We start from the raw sequence: 15,828 nt of genomic DNA on the forward strand, positions 1-15,828 counted from the left end.
ATGTTATTCATTTTTTTTCTTCAGAAAGTATGTCTTTGGTGTATTAAACTGTACTACTTAACCCAGTGAAAAACACAGATATCATTTTTAAAGGTATAAATAATGTATCTTAAGCCAATAATTTAAACTTTGTTCAATGGTATGACGGCTTGTTTTAAATAAACAGAAACCTACTGACGTCACTGGCATATTAGAAACACATTTAAATTGCAGATATTTGGAAGGCTGAGGTAGGAGGATGACAAGTTTGAGGCCAGCCTCAGCAACTTAGCAAGACCCTTTCTCAAAACAAACAAACAAACAAAAAAATAGTATGGTCTGGGGATTTAGATCAGTGATAAAGTGACCCTGGGTTCAGTACCAACAAAACAAAACAAAACTAAGATTCAACTGCAAATATGACAGGAATTAGGTTTCACTTTTATATATTTAGAAGTATCTATGGAATTACAAATTCAGTTAGAGGGTTAAAACTTGAGACTAATGCATGCAGACATGATTTCTGAGACCAGCATGTCTATACTCTTCATGAATTATCTCCTTTTTGATTACATCAACCAACATGAGTCCTAAGAAACTAGGATAATGGGTCTGCAGCTTCTTTCCATAAAATATCACAATATCTCAATTTTCCAGACTTTAGCTTTCTTTTTTCATGCAAAACAGAAATAGCATGATCTAATGAAACTTCACCCCTGGAATCTTTTGAGTGGTATAAAATTGTAAAGTTTCAGTAGACAGATCAATAGGACAGCCTAGTGAGTCCAGAAATAGACCTTAAGAATTAGCAAACACACACCTGACTTGTATGGCCCTGTTCTCACTCTCATATGTGGAATCACTTATCAATCACAGCAATTTACAGCAGAGATGAGATACAGCCTCAGAAAGCCATCTTATAAAGTACTCTAGGAAGCCACTACCAAAGGAATAAAACTGACCTCACAGATGAAAACAATCTGTCTTAACTGATCTGGTATATATAAAAACTGAACAGAAGAAATAAAGATTATTTAACGATGCTAGAATAATTGGCTGAACTATTTAAAGTATTTCCATAGTTGAATTTACTGAACTATTTTTATTAAAGAAATGACACATTTTAAAAATAATTTTATTCTATTAACATTTTAATAGGATAATTTTTGGCCATTCTCTTCATCTATATTACATATATTTTCTAAGAACATGCTTATTCACTGTTACAAAGTTTGATTTTTAAAATGCTTGTCATATAAACTTAGTGTAATATAGTGTAAAAATTACCAAAACTGTTAAAGTCAGTTATTTGAAAAAAATTTTTTTTCTTGAAATACTAAAAAACTTTTTAGTCTAGTATTTCAAAGGGGATAAGTCTCTTTACATTAGATGCACCTTCATTGCCTGATCACAGAACTGTTATGATCTGTACCAACCGGAAGACAGAACATTTAAAAATTTGATTTCTTAAAAACAAAACAACAAAAAAACCCCACTGGGCCTAATTCCATAGGCTCAGAAGGCTGAGACAAGAGGATCACAAGTTCAAGGCTAGCCTCAGTAATTTAGCTAGGCCCTAAGCAGCTTTTAGCAAAACTGTCTCAAAATAAAAAATAACAAGGGCTGGGGATGTGGCTCCGTAGTTACACATTTCTGGGTTCAATCCCTGGTATCAAAACAAACAAACCACATAAAACCCCCAAATGTATAGGAATTAGAAAATTAAACAGGTTGTTTTTTAGAACTTTCTAGGCTGAGAATTCAAACTGTTTTAATAATTTGTTTATAGATTTTAAATATTTAAGTTGATATAATCACTAACAGCATCATAGTTATTTACCACTTAGCTATAAATAAGGTATTTTTTTAGGAAACCAATATTTCAATATAATTATCTCATAGGAATCATAAGAAGTTACATAACTTTCAGATGACTAGGGTAGAAAAAAATGTCACAGAAGCTTAGGCTTTTTTACTACAGTAAATTAAGACACAAGTTATTACTATTCATTCGGATAAGAAAATGTTTGAGTAACTATTCAAAGTTCTAATAATATCCATGGCAGGACTATATCAGTAGAGCACTCCTGCATAGTGGCTCAGGGAAACAATAATCTGGCAGTAGTCCATCTGAGAGCACCTCATGGAGCTCAGGAAGCAGAGGGCATAAAAAAAGTTACACTTTATAGTTGAAGCTATCATTTATATAGTGTCTCCTTTGTTCCGCACAAAATCTTCAGGATATTCATTATAGTCTTCATTTTTATAAACTGTAAAAACTAAGCCTGAAACATTAAAAAGCATAATTAAGTGGCAGACCTGGGACGTAAACTGAAGCATTTTAACACTTAGTCTGCTTCCTATTTCTTTACTTTCCCATTCTTATTTAAAATAAATGTGAAAGGAAATTTAAACATTTTTCTGAACAAAGTAAAACATGTCCTCATCTCCTTCTTAGAAATGAAGGAGGAGGAAGAAAAGGAGGAGAAAAAAAAAGAAGTGAAAAAACTGGTGGGGAAGTAGAGGAAAAATTAATGGGGATAGAAGGAAAAGGTGAAGAGAGAGGAAAGGAGGAATGAGAGGGGGAAAAACATGGAGACGGAAAGAGAAGTAAGAAATAGCAATTTAGAGACAACTTTAATTCCAGGAAATTGCTAGGAAAAGGTCAATCAACTAATAAAGACCTGAAAAAAATTACAGAAGATCCTAAACAATTTGAAGAAATGTAATCAAAAAGTTTTAGAAATCTGTAGGCCTGACCTACCAAAGAAACTCACAAGAGAGACAAAAACTGCATCAGAGCTGATGTTAGGCACCATAATGGATTATATGCCAGTTCTATTGTTTTACAGCAGCCAATTACATTGTAATAATATTGTAACACTAGACTGCTATAACATGTTTATCATTTTTTAAAATATTTTATTTTTTAGTTGTAGTTGGACACAATATCTTTATTTTATTAATTTATTTTTATGTGGTGCTGAGGAATAAATCCAGGACGTCACACATGGTAGGCAGGTGCCCTACCACTGAGCCACAATCTCAGCCCATATCATTTTCATTATATTTATCAGCTCATAAAATGTTATCATATTCAATAAGTTAAAAAAATTCAAGTGAGGATCTTTATGGCTATAATATTAAAAGCATTCTTGAATTTGAAATCTATACCAAAGCTCTTTCCAATTTCTCACACAAAATCGTAAAAGATTTATATTAAAGAGCGTTATTTGTTTTTGGTGTGTGTTTTGTGTGTGTGTGTGTGTATGTGTTTGTGTGTGTGTGTGTGTGTGTGTGTGATGGTGCTGGGGATTGAACCCAGGGCTTTTTGCATGCTAGGCAAGCACTCTACCAACTGAGCTATATATCCCTAACCCCACATGAATTATTTTTAAAGTAAACATAGTCCTTAAAATATATATTATCTGAGTTATTTAACTCACTGTTGAAGTATCAATGACACTTTTCTCTCTTTCCTCAATATCACCATCTTCATCTTCATCACTGAATTTAGAACCTGCACTTTAAAGGAATTTGAAATTATCCAGCACAGAAGCAGAATCTGTTAACTCAGATTTTCTGGTTTAAAACACAAATAATCATGCTCCTTTACTCTTTTTAACCTCAACATAAAATCAATTCATGATAAGTTTTACTAACTTACATTTATATTATATTATATTATATTATATTATATTATATTATATTATATTATATTATATTATATTATATTATATTATATTATGAGTCTAAAATGACATTGATTCTCATCTATTACAATTCTATGGATTTAGAAAGCAATATAAGAAGTGGCTATTCTTTTAAAAGTACTTTATAATCATAAACTTTTTTTGTACCTGGGCTCGAACCTAGGGGCACTTAACCATTGAGTCACATTCACAGCCCTTTTTAAATTTTTTATTTGGAGACAGGATCTTACTAAGATGCTGGGACTAGCCTTGAACTTGTGATTCTCCTGTCTCAGCCTCCTGAGTCACTGGTATTACAGTGCCAACACACCTGGCTCAATTATCTTAATGGCTAGGATTGTGCCTCACATGGTGGTACACAATTTTAATTCTAGCAATTTGGGAAGCTGAGCAAGAAGATCACAAGTTTGAGGCCAATCTCAATAAGGAAGGCCCTAAGCAACTTAGCAAGAATCTGTATAAAAATTAAAAGGACTGCAGACATAGATCAATGTATAAAAGCACTCTAATACCAAATGAACAAACAAAAATTAGTGATAATCTACTGAAAAGAACTCCCTCTCAAGATGCAGATTTACTTTGATCCTTATATCAACCTTAAGTGTATTTTTGAAAATATTTCTCTCATTATCTCTGCCTCCTTTTTTCCCCTATGTATTTCTTTCTGCAACTTTTCAATTAACTTCTTACATGAGTTTTTATAACTAAGTAACTAGTAAATATGTCATGTTTCTCTCATCTTTTGTTAAACAGCTAGCTAAGGAGGTAAAAAGAGCAAATGTACAAATAAAGTTATTGAAAACAATATACTAAGAAAATTAAAAATGAAAGAAAAAAAGAAAGAAAATAATATACTTGTCAAATTGATATTATTGTAAGATTTGACTCTGCCAATGAATAAACCATGAATCTTTTAGAAATGACTAAATTTTCAAATATAAGGCTTGAACATAGCTCCCTCAAAATAAATTTAGTTAACACTTTCTTAAGGGCCACAACAGAATGATTTCTCTGTAGTTCATCAGAAAATGTTTTAGATGAGAAGGCATTTTTGATGGGGGGGAGGAAGGACTATAGTCACAACTTTAGGCAAATTTTTAAAAATAGCTAAATATTCAATTTCAAATCTGCTGAGAGCTATGATTTTGATTTTTCCTCCTTTTCTTTTTGAGTTTCTGACAAACTCAGACTAACATCCTTTTCAGTTTAAAAGACAGGTAAACACAAAATAGAAAATAGCGTCATCTCTTCTGAAAGTCATTACTGAAGGTTTTGTAAAAGTATGCATTACCATCCCTAAAAATTATATTTATATTACCTAAGTTAACTTAATGACTTAGGTTAATGTAAAAGGTAAAAACAAAACCAAGAATAATACCTATATGGTCTATGTCTACAGAAAAAAAATCCATACTTTCATTTGTAAATACAAGTTAATACATTCTTCTTTTTTTAAATTTATTTGTTTATTTATTTATATGTGGTGCTGAGGATCGAACCCAGGACCTTGCAAGTGTGAGGTCAGCGCTCTACCACTGAGCCACAATCTAATTATTAATGAACACTTTTAAGAAATCCCCAAAGACTTTTTTAATAAAATTCCTACATTGTATCTTTACCTAATCTTATAATTTTAGTTTATATTTCAAATAACAGGAAATATGCTCTCATTAGAAAATTTATAGCATTCAATTGAAACCATTCTACTAGCCTAAATATGGGTTAAAATATAATACCATCATAATTAAGACTTTCAGAGAATCTTAGGCTTTTTATTCAATTAAGAATCATTGCAGAGGCTAGGGTTGTGGCTCAGTGGTACAGTGCTCCCCTAGCATGTGTGAAGCGCTGAGTTTGAGCCTCAGCACCAAATAAAAATAAAAAAGTAAATAAAATAATAATTTTTTAAAAAAGAAAAAATCATAGCAAAATTTTTTTCCAATAAAGAATGATTACTTTATTGAACTGTTAGTGTTCATTTAATTAGAATTATATACAACTGTATAATAATAATAAGTTCAATAAGAAAAATATTTCAAATTATTAAATTTTTCAATATAACAATATGTATGTTTAAAGTAGATATTTTACATAAAAGAAAAGATGAGTTACAGAATTATTACATTAAAAAAGTGATTAAAAAGGTTTCTTCTAAAGAATTGTGAGGTATTTTTATGATTTCTTGGTCACTTATAATAGAATTTTATTCTTATAGATTACCACTGCATTTCAAATCAAAATATTTTATGAGGTTCTAATAGTAGTTGACTAATCTTCAAGATATTAAACTATCTTATATTAAATAAATTTAAAGCCTAAATTTATTTAATATAAGAATAAATTATATTATTTATTCTTATATTAAATAAAATAGCCTAAATATGAAATTACATTCTTGAACTAAACAGTCTCAAATGCTAACTTCAACCCCTGTGTTGCCTTCTAACCAAATAAAACTTTAACTTATTTCCAAATCCCACCTAAAAATAATATTTAAAATAATATTTCAAAATCAAAAATATTAAATTTGAACTAAGTTACAACTAAAATACTTTCCAGACAAAATACTTACCCAATCATTGCTGTTTCTTTAACTTCAGCCTCTGTGTCATTTATAACTGAATCCTGAATTTGTCATCTTCCCTGTCAGTGATATTACTTGAAAAGCCCAGTAAAGCTCGTACTCGTTGAGATTTCACATCTAGAATAGTATCTGTGTAACTCATCTCCTGCAGATACCTGTGTGAAGAGGATCCTTACAATTCAGTCATACAGGAATCAGTATTCTCAATGTAATGTGTAAATAAAAGCAATTTTTCTAATCCACTGCCTCCATAAGACCTAGGAGCACTCTGCTAGTTAAGACTTCTCAATAATGTTCCAGCTGCAGATGAAGCTGTCTCCTGCAGTACCACCCTCTACAGTCACTGAGAAAAATCAACTCTACAATACACCATTCATTATATTTATACTACGCAGAAACTGTTCCTCAATATTTCATAGCACATTCTTCCCACAGGATCAGAGCATGTTCACTACCAAATTCTACCAAATTATGATTTTATAACAGTGATTGCAACATTTTTATATTTCAAATGTAAATTGTCATGGATCAACTGTTTTTTAAAAATATATTTTTAGTTGTAGATGGACACAATACCTTCATTTAGTTTATTTAGTTTTATGTGGTGCTGGTGATCACACATGCTAGGCAAGTGCTCTACCACTGTGCTACAACCCCAGCCCCAACCCCATATGTTTTCAGTACAAATGGTTTCCTCCACATCATATAAGAATATATTATTTTCCCAAAAGTCACTTCTGTAGAACAAAAAATCTATACTTAAATAACTCAAAAATAAAAATAAACTACAATTTAATTGTGGGATAGAGGGTATGTATGTGAATTCGTGCATGTTGCAGAAAGGTAGCAGCACAGAAAAAAAAAGAGCACAGGCTTTATAGTGAGAGTTAGACCTAGGTCTTACATGTATTTCTGTCACTTATTTGCCCTATAACTTTAATTTTCCCAAACCTGAGTTTTCTTTCCTTAAAAACAGACACAACTAATACTGTCTCTGGCATACAGATAGCACTTGAATGCCTATTGTTTTTAATTCTTATTAGTTGTAGTTGGACACAACACCTTTATTTTATTTGTTTATTTTTTCTTAATGTAGTGCTGAGGATTGAAACCAGGCCTCACATGTGCTAGGTGAACTTTCTACCACTGAGCCACAACCTCAGCCCTTGAATACCTATTTAACACCAAAGTTAATCAAAAAAGTCCAAATGGCAGGGGCAGGGCCATGGAAAGGGCAAATGCCATTAATAAATAATAGAAAAATATTAGGCATTAATATATGTTGATATCAAGTCTACTGGACAAAAGAAAACAAAGGTTGACAAGATAGTTTATTTGTTCAGTTTATTTGAAGATTTGGTTTCAAAAGTTGTTAGAGCAGAAATATATCACAAAGATATGTGATCAAATGGAATAAGTGTATCTTACCAAACCAAGATGCTCATTTTTCAATCCTAATAAATATATATAGAAAGTTTTGATTAAAATAATAAACTTCCAACTTTCCTGAATTTAATCAGTTGTACTTACAGACTACTACAAAAATATATTTTTCTATTTTTAGCAATAATATTTGATGTGTACCTCACTTTGGCAACAAAACCATATAGCCATAAGAAACAGGCTAATAGTTACTTTGTAACTGATAAAATGTTACCCTTTTTTAAGACAATTATAGGCCTTTTCAAGGTTTTAAAAATATATCTTGGATACATAATTATGAAATCACTTTTTTAAAAAAACCAGCATTTTAAGAAAACTTTCCTATTTTTAAAAATCAAAATACCTAAGTCATACTTCAGACCAAAGTGAGAACACTAATAAAATTTAAATTTAAAATTTTCAGATGTGAAAAGAAATGTTGAGATCATTTAATTTCCCATCAGAAGAGGCCTAAATCCTTTCTATGCCATCCTCATATATGGTCAAGTGACTACTTTGGCAGCTAATGATGTTGTGTGAGTATGGTACATTGACTCAATAAGAACAAGGAATGAACAACTGATACCCAACCAACATGGATGATTCTCAAATGCATTATGTGGAGTGAGTTAAACCAGATCAAAAAAGGCTATATTCTGGGCTAGGGATGTTGCTCAGTGGTAGAGTGCTTACCTAGCATGCATGAAATCCAGAGTTCAATCCCCAGCAACACCCCCCCCCAAAAAAAAAAGGCTATATTCTATAAGATTCTTAAATTCGTGATTCTGGAAAAGGCCAAAGTATAAAAATGGAAAATAGTTTAGTGGTTGCCAGTAGATTAGTGGAGAAGGAAAGGTTGACTAAAAAGAATAATAGTTATAGACTATGTGTTTGTGAAAACACTAAGGATGATAAATTTTACTGTACAGAAATTATACTTAAAAATTATGCCTTAATAAAAAGTAAGTTAAGACCAGTCAAAAAATAATTCACTTCCTTCCTCTTAAAAGACAAATTACTCTTATTCTTACATGGTAGGCCAAGTCGTAGTCCTTTCTAGTAAGTAATTATCAACTATCAGATTCATTTTTGCTTTACGAAATTTTAAAAGTAGCTTTATATTAAAGTAAGGATTTTAAGGTATCTCTGGCACAATGGAGAACACCTATAATCCTGTTGTGTCAGGAGGCTAAGTCAGAAGGACCAGAAGTTCAAGGCCAACCTCAGTAAGTTGGTGAGATCCTGTCTCAAAACAAAACACAACAAAACAAAAATGACAGGAAATGTAGCTCAGTGGTAATGCCCACCTGGGTTCAATCTCCAGTACCAAAATAAATCAATCAATAAAGTAGCTAATAGTTTAATTTCTTGATAATATGACTTCTACATCCAGTATAGTTTCTGTAACAGGGACTGCATTGACCCTCCTGTCTGAAACACAACAAATGTGCTGGGCATAGTGGCACAAACCTATGATTTCAGCAACTCAGGTAGTAGGATCACAAGTTTGAGATCCGCCTCAGAAATTTAGTGGGTCCTTAGCAAAGCCCTGTCTCTAATAAACAATGGAAATGGCTCAGGTTGTGACTCTGGTTAAACATCCATGGGTTTAATCCCTAGCACCAATAAACAAACAAAAACAAATGAAACAGTGTTTTCCAAAAGATAGTGATCCTTGAGAGAAGGCAAGCAAACGGATGAAACTTTGACTGTTCCAGCTACTGCCTTGATAAAAGAGTTTCTATGAGTTTCTAGCTTTTAACACAGGGAGGAAAGACAAAGACAGTATCTGAAGAAATAATGACCAAAAAGTTCCAGATTTTATAAAAACTGTAAACCCACTGGTCAAAGAAACTCATTAAACCCCAAGTCTAAGAAACACTGTGGAGAGAAGTAACTACAGTACATCATAGTAAACATTTTTAGATCATAATAAACATTTTTATTTTATTTTACAGAACATCATAATAAACTTTTTTAGCTCAATATGTTGGCACATGCCTATAATCCCAGGTACTTGGAAGACCAAGGCAGGAGGATCCTAAATTCAAGGCCAGTCTCAGCAACTTTGTGATACCCTGTCTTAAAATAAAAGGGCTGGGATGTTGTTCAATGGTACAGGATTTCCCTAGCATATGCAAGGCCCTGGGTTTATTCCTCAGTTAAAAAAAAATAAATTTGTTTAGAACCAATAATAAAGTGAAAATCTTAAAAGCAGCCCCCCAAAGGGGTACATTATATACAGAGGAACAAAGATAAGCATAATAGCAGACATCTTATTAGAAACAATGATAGCAAGATAAAACCTTTATCAGATAAACAAAAGCAGAAAAAAATTATTACCACCATCCCATATCACAAAATATGTTAAAAGAAGTTTTAAAGGGAGGAGAAAAATGATACTAGATGGAAATACAGTTCTATACAAAGGCATTATGAGTACTAGAGATATAATTTTCATATTATTATTTAAATTTCTTTAAAGAAAAATGACTTTTGCAACAAAAAAAACCAACTTAACCAAACCCTTAGTTTTTCTGAATGCTACTAACTCCTAGTGAATTTGTTTTCCTCTTCACAAACAGTATTATAAATCTTCTCTGCTTTTCTTAAAAGTCTGATCAACTCTTTGTAGATAATGTCTCTCGTACATAAAGCTAACAAGAGGACATTCCCTCAAATATCCACCAGACAAAGTGAAACTCAAACTTACAATCTGTTACATGACTTTCTATGTTTCTATAATATAATATTATTATATTTCTTGATAATAACAAGAAATATGTTCTTCCTCCAATGTGTCTGCCGTTATGTTCAGAATCCAATCCCAGTCATTTCTTCAGATACCTTCCTAATCTGAGTATATCTACTCTTTCCCTTTTATTGGCTCCTTATTTATGAACCTTCCCCAACCACCTACACACAGTCTCTCTGACCCCAGGTTATCTTTTAGCTGTTGCCCTTCAATCCTTCCTCACTTTCATAAACTAAGCATCTAAAATGCTGACTGCATTTGGTCTTCATTTTATACTGACATCTTTGATTCTGCCCTCACCTATTTCTTAACTGCTTCCAATTATGTTCTCAGTGACCCAATGAATGACCTGTGTGCCACTAATCCTGACAGATACTCTTTAGCCCTCTAGGAATTAATTAATCAGCAGTGATGAACATTCCTTCCTTTGGAACTCCCTTCTGTTAGTTTCTACTCTCCTGGTATTCCTTCTGACATTAAAGTAGTCCTCATTAGTTTTCTTTTTAGGTAGACCTGGATTCAGTTCTACACTCCATTATTTAATGGAAATTTGGAAAATGTGTCCACGTCTGTGAGCTAAAATTACACATACATGACATGAGAACAATATTTTATTTACTGAATAACTATTTTAAGAATTATAGTTTCTATTTGGAATGGAACCACTATTTGACCCAGTTATTGTACTCCTCAAATCAGCATACTATAGTGATGTAGCCACATCAATGTTTATAAGAGCTCAATTCACAATATCTAAGCTATGGAACCAACCCGGTACCCTTAAATAGATGAATGGATAAAGAAAATGTGGTACATTTATACAGTAGAATATTATTCAGGTATAAAGAAGAATGAAATTATAACATTTGCAGGTAAATGGATAGAACCAGAAGCTATCATGATAAGCAAAATAAGCCAATCCCTCCCAAAACAAAGGTTGAAGGTTCTGATAAGTAGATGCTGACTCACAAGGAGGGGGTGTTGGTGGAGGTTAACCAGACTGGGACGAGCGAGGGGGGGGATGAGGAAGACAGCAGAATTAATCAGAAATAACTTTCCTATGTTTATATATGAATACATGACCAGTGTAACTCCACATCATGTACAACCACAAAAATGGGAATTTATACTTCACATATGTATGATAAGTCAAAATACATTCTACTATCATGTATAACTAAAAATAATAATAAAATAATTATAGTTTCTAAAGCTCCTAGCATAGGTAGAAATTTCAGCAAGTGATATAAATTACAGTTTTCAGTACTTGAAATATGAAGAAAAAAATCCTTAGATATTTGAGGAATTTAATCTGAAATCATGTGATAACTTCTGAACAGTTTTTCTCACTTTCCCTTATACCTACTAATAAGTGAATTATACCTATATTGTTTACAAGTACTACTTTCTATTATTTGGTGGGTAAAGAGGAAGAAAGGGGAAAGAAAAAGAAGAAATAATATAAAAAAGATAAATGTTTCACCTGTTAAAACATGTTCTGACTATAGGATAGAATTTTCTGTGCATGAGAAAGGCCAAAACAGTCTGAAACTGAGCAGTCAGAGTGGCAGCCACCCCCCCTCCCGCCCATGAGCTGAGCATCCCCTCTCAGCCTTGAGTAAAGGGGGTGTGGACTAGAACCACACGCCATGCACTGTACAAAGCAAATGACCTTCACGAACTTCAGCTGGCAAATAAATTTGCCTCAGCTCTGGACTTGAGCACTACCAATGGAACTGGGCAGCTCCCTTAAAACCTTATCCCCTGCCTTATTCGATGTAGAATATTCTATCGAAAGTCCTTTGTTGTCTTTTCCCTATAAATAAAGTGATTCTGGGTGCACTGGCTCTCTTGCCTTCCAGAGCAGCAGAGGACCCTTGAGGTGGCAGAGCCATGCTGTCCCCCACCCCATGGCCGCTCCTTTCTGAAAATCTGTGTCCATGTGGTTTTTCACCTCCAGCCCAAACCACACAGAGTGATCTGGCCTCCATCCCCCATGCAGGCGCTAAATCAGGTTTAAAGGATTAGGAATTCCCCTGTGCTTTGAAAAAGAAATCAATTACCTTCATAGTTCCTACTCTTTCTCAGGATGTCAAGGGCATCATGCACTTTGTACTGTGCATCTCAAAGTTTCCATCAATACTAGAAGGACCCAGCAAGACAAGGTTATGTTGGTGCATGTTACCCCATGAAGCCTGAAACTTTCCAATAAGTGTAGAACATAAGTAGAAAATAGGGAACTAAAAGAAAGAGGAAGAAGGAAAAGGAAGGAAGGTGGTGGGAAATTATCTACAGGATAAAAAATGATTAGTGCCAACAGATTAGCAGATCAGAAAAACTTGCAAATGATTAGAAATTAAATTACATTTATAAATGTTGTTGCTAAAAAATATTAGTCATTAACTTCTTTTTATTACTTAAGCTTCCTTTAAAACTAACTTACCAGATTCATAGTTTGGAGGCTTCATATCTCCTTGATTCAATTCTGTCCCATATTTCAACTTGTGGTATTTGGCTCTAACAAAGAAATGACAAAAATATCCATCATCTGAAAACACATTTAAATGAACTTTATGTTATATAACAGGAGCAGTTTATGTGGTAGTCCTGGCAAAACACTCCTAGAATTTTCAAGGCTTAAGTTCTTCCATGGTGTTAAAGTCATTATCACAAAACCACCTGCCTTTTTTGTTTTTGTTGTTATAATATCAGTGTCATCATAACTAATGAATAGACTAGGAATCATGAATCTTCCTGTAATTTTAAATCAACCACTTAACATTCTAGTTTCTACAGTATTCAAATTTTCTTAATGACTTAAAATTGAACTTTACTATAAATCAAAAGAAATAAAAAGGGGGGGTTGGATTACGAAATAAATGTGTTAAGATCAACTTTTCCCAAAATTGAGGTTTTGTTTTTAAAATACAGTAATTTAGATTATTTACAATTTTTCATGAATACTTATGGTGAACCATTAAAAGTATTGAATCATCAGTATTGAATAAAAAATTCTAGTAGTAATGAAAAAAAAATTTCTTAGTCAAGATATCCTTTGTCTTTTATTTAGATCTGTCAATGAAAAGGCTGTGTCCTGCTATAAGTTAACAAACTGCCATTATTTCTGGTTACTGAGATTTACACATCTGAATTAACCATGTCAGATTTAACCACGAGATTAGAAAAATAATCCAGATACAGAGAAATTTTTAAAAGGATGATTTTAAAATGGCCATATCTGATTAATGCATTTATGTATTTTGATTAATTTTCTCCCCAAAATACTGAAGCCAGTGATAAATACTCATTGCTTTAAGACTGAGATAATAATAAAACAAAAATAATTTTAAGATAAGAGGGGGTGGTGGCAAAGGGGGCAGGACATCCGTGCTTATTGTCCTTCGCCGCAGCGTCTGGCGCCCGGGAAGAGGTGGTTGTGAGGGAAGCGATCTCACGGTTCTCTGGCTTCCGAGGTTTCTGGTTTGTCCTGCGGAGGAGGCAGCCAGTGAGAAGAATCCTCTGCAGCAGATCCTCGGCTACTCTCCTGCTCACTTCTGCGCGACGTACCCGCCACGGCTGTTGGTTGGAGGTTTTATGGTCAGCATTCTTCCTATGTTCATGGTGGAGTAGATGCTAGTGGAAAGCCCCAGGAAGCTGTTTATGACCAAAATGATATACACCACAAAGTGTTATCTCTGAACTTCAGTGAGTGTCATACTAAGATTCGTCATGTGGATGCTCATGCAACCTTGAGTGATGGAGTAGTTGTTCTGGTCATGGGTTTACTGTCAAACAGTGGACAGCCAGAAAGGAAGTTTATGCAGACCTTTGTTCTGGCTCCTGAAGGATCTGTTCCAAATAAATTTTATGTTCACAATGATATGTTTCGCTATGAAGATGAAGTATTTGGTGATTCGGAACCAGAACTTGATGAAGAGTCAGAAGATGAAGTAGAAGAGGGACAAGAAGAAAGACAACCATCTCCTGAACCTGTGCAAGAAAATGCTAACAGTGGTTACTATGAAGCTCACCCTGTGACTAATGGCATAGAGGAACCTTTGGAAGAATCCTCTCATGACCCTGAACCCAAGCCAGAATCTGAAACAAAGACTGAAGAGCTGAAACCACAGGTGGAAGAAAAGAACTTAGAAGAATTAGAGGAGAAGTCTGCTACTCGTCCTCCTGCAGAACCAGTTTCTCTGCCACAAGAACCACCAAAGCCAAGAGTTGAAGCTAAACCAGAATTTCAATCTCAGCCACCATGTATGCATGAACAACGACCTAGGGAATGACCTGGTTTTCCTCACAGAGGTCCAAGACCCGGCAGAGGAGATATAGAGCAGAATGACTCTGACAACCATAGAATAATTCGCTATCCAGACAGTCATCAGCTTGTTGTTGGTAACTTGCCACATGATATTGATGAAAATGAACTAAAAGAGTTCTTTATGCATTTTGGAAACGTTGTGGAACTTCACATCAATACCAAGGGTGTTGGGGGAAAGCTTCCAAATTTTGGTTTTGTGATTTTTGATGACTCTGAACCAGTTCAGAGAATCTTAATCGCAAAAACCATTATGTTTCGAGTGGAGGTATGTTTAAATGTGGAAGAGAAGAAAACCAGACCTGCAAGAGAGCAAGAAACCAGAGGTGGTGGTGATGATCACAGAGATATTAGGCGCAAAGATTGAGGTCCTGGTGGTCCACGTGGTATTGTAGGTGGTGGAATGATGCGGGACCGTGATGGAAGAGGACCTCCTCCAAGAGGCGGCCTGGCGCAGAAACTTGGCTCTGGGAGAGGAACTGGGCAAATGGAAGGCTATTTCACACGACAGCGTCGCTGAAGCTCCACGGTTGGCAAAGGCTTGGCAGTGGTACATTATTCATCATGTTTGCATTCTTGTTAATTTTTTGGGCTTTGGAATGTGATACAACCTTTTTGATCATTTCTTTGATGTGAAAAGCATCTTTGGTTCAGTTAAATTGAGGTGGACATTATTTCCCCAATTTCACAACAGGATTTACATTGTTAATTTATAAATCTAGACTTGGAGAAGTAAGGACTGAGAAATGACCATATCTTAAAACTATCTACAACAAAATGAACTTAAAAGGACATGCCCACTGAATTCAGGTCCTTTGAGTCAAAAAAAAAAAAATCTTCTGCTGCACATTTTGTTTAAGTGTTACTGTTTCTGCCTATTAATGTTGGAAACACAAATAGTGTAATTTGTGCAACTGGAGAATCTTGATTTTTTTTCTTGGCTCCCCCCCAAAATACAAACCAGCAGAAACTTATGCACTCATCAAAATGCACTATTGGGTACTCTGAACTCATTGATAATGACATCTGCAACAGGAGGCAACAGGGAAAA

General features: G+C 34.0%; 2 long non-coding RNA genes and 1 pseudogene across 2 annotated transcripts in view; 1 reads left to right on the forward strand and 2 right to left on the reverse strand.

Moving 5' to 3' along the window:
* Positions 1–3,354: 3,354 nt before the first annotated feature.
* LOC144369815 (uncharacterized) lies at positions 3,355–13,281 on the reverse strand. Its single transcript, XR_013429602.1, has 3 exons — positions 12,897–13,281; positions 6,265–6,431; positions 3,355–3,504 (listed from the first exon to the last, which is right to left on the reverse strand). It is a non-coding gene; the product is annotated as an uncharacterized LOC144369815 (long non-coding RNA).
* A 230-nt stretch (positions 13,282–13,511) lies between these two features.
* LOC144375125 (uncharacterized) overlaps positions 13,512–15,828 on the reverse strand; it is a 72,104-nt gene continuing 69,787 nt past the window's right edge. The window contains exon 7 of the long non-coding RNA XR_013434561.1: positions 13,512–14,107. This is a non-coding gene — a long non-coding RNA (uncharacterized LOC144375125). The remainder of the gene's footprint in view (positions 14,108–15,828) is intronic.
* On the forward strand, positions 14,013–15,297 carry LOC144375124 (ras GTPase-activating protein-binding protein 2 pseudogene; annotated as a pseudogene).

The sequence above is a fragment of the Ictidomys tridecemlineatus genome, chromosome 2, assembly GCF_052094955.1.
Source record: "Ictidomys tridecemlineatus isolate mIctTri1 chromosome 2, mIctTri1.hap1, whole genome shotgun sequence".
NCBI classification, from domain to species: Eukaryota; Metazoa; Chordata; class Mammalia; order Rodentia; family Sciuridae; genus Ictidomys; species Ictidomys tridecemlineatus.